The 1875-nt window shown below is 41.5% G+C and overlaps 1 pseudogene; it reads right to left on the reverse strand.

Annotated features, from left to right (window-relative positions):
- Positions 1 to 782: 782 nt before the first annotated feature.
- On the reverse strand, positions 783 to 1651 carry LOC125366927 (annotated as a pseudogene).
- Positions 1652 to 1875: the final 224 nt, after the last annotated feature.

Below are 1875 nucleotides of genomic sequence, written 5' to 3' on the forward strand. Positions count from 1 at the left end.
TAGGATAGATGCCTAGCAGTGGTATGGGTGAGTCGTAGGGTATGTCTATGCTGAGCTTTTTGAAGAACCTCCATGCTGTTCTCCAAAGTGGTTGTACTAATTTGCACTCCCACCAACAGTGGAGGAGGGTTGCTTTTTCCTTTCATCACTTCCAGCATTTGTTGTTGCCTGAGTTCAGAGCATGGGCCATTCTAACTGAAGTGAGGTGGTATCTCCGGGTTCTTTTTATTTGCATTTCTTTTTTAAGTAATTTCTTAAGTACTCACTAGGTACTGTGTGGAAAAGGAATGATGAAAGGTGTTGGTGGGGATGGGAGGGAAATAGTGGTAGGGAGAGAAGAGGTGACATTGTTCAAAAACACACATGCTCCTTTTCTGACATAATGTAACAGAAACCCTTCTTTACCTCATCACTATAATGATTACAAAAGTATTAAAAGTTAAAGAAAAACCCACCCTCAAAAGAAAAGAGAATACCCAATAGGTTTAGCATTAGAAAAGTTCTTTATTTTCTCTTGCAGAGGCAGTGTCCCCATGTAATTGCAGGTTTGGCACATTCATACAGTTTTTGCTTACAACCATGGATATCATAGTGATAGGGAGATATATACATCACTCTTCAAGATGAAAAGACTGACTTTCTATTCAAACCTACATAGAAACATGAGTTCCTTCCCAAATACCTTTAACTCCTGTTACTATGCTCCTTCGTAGTTTTTATAAAGCAAGTTGCAGGTGTGGCAGTACTCTGTGATAGCACACATGTGTGTCTGTTGTTGGGTATTAATCATCCTTTTTCTCAAGGTAAGACTTTGCATTAATCTGTGCTTTATGACAGAAAGTATATGTCTCTAGCTGCCATTAGAATGTTCTCATAGTTCCACTTGGCAAACTTGCTCACAGCCTTTCATATTCTTTCTTGTTCCACCTCCTTTTCTGGCCTTTCCTCTGTGAGTTTGTGATTAGTTCCTAATGTCATCTCAGAACTAGAGGGTTTCTCTAGGTTTCTTTCTTCCTCTTTTTTTTTTTCCCATGGTTAACATTTTGTTAGATCTTGGCGGGTCCAGAAACTCATGTGTTGCCCTAGCATTTGGGTGGCTTTCCTTTCTTTGTTGATTTGTTTCTGAAGCTTGGGCATTTACCTCATACTTTCCCTTATATGTGTACATGTCAGTATGCTCAGCTCTCAGCTGGGTCTTTCCTTCCTTTTACATGGCCTTCTTTTTCTCTATCATTCTTTTCCATCTCTCCCTTCTCACTGAACCGCTCATGATCACTTGGTTGTCTATCTCTTTCTGGTTCTCCGGAGCATGTCTCCCCTTGGCATTCTCTGTTTTTCTGTCTAAGTGATCTCCTCTCCTCAGTTCAGTTTCTTGTTCATGTCTCTTCCAGTGGGACTCTTTATTTTTGGTCTCTGTGTGCCTATAAGAATCCCTTTGTTTTTGGTAGTCCTGAACACAGCAGTGTTTCTTACAGCCTCTGGATTGACTGGGCTGAAATTTCTCTTTCCTTTTCTCATGTGCTCTTGACTTGGAACTGTGGGTGTGGTGTTTTGCACCATGCCCTCTGTTTTGAATAGTTGGGTATGACGGGGACTGATGCCTGTGATGATGCCTGTTATCATGCCCTGAGTACTCCTTGGAAGCCGCCATGACCTTTTCCTTTTTGCAGTTCCCTTTAGCTCCTTCTAAGTGACGCTGCTCTTGTTGGTGACATCAAAATCAGCATAAACATTCGGGCTTCTCTCCTCTCTGACACCGAGATATAGAATGAATGCAGGGATGGTGTGCTCTGACCTGTAAGTTAAATATCTCAAAGTAACCCCTGTCTTTCTCTTCTTTCATTCCAACTGGGCTTCATGTGAGCTGCATTGAGG

The sequence above is a fragment of the Perognathus longimembris genome, chromosome 18 (genome assembly GCF_023159225.1).
Source record: "Perognathus longimembris pacificus isolate PPM17 chromosome 18, ASM2315922v1, whole genome shotgun sequence".
Lineage (NCBI taxonomy): Eukaryota > Metazoa > Chordata > Mammalia > Rodentia > Heteromyidae > Perognathus > Perognathus longimembris.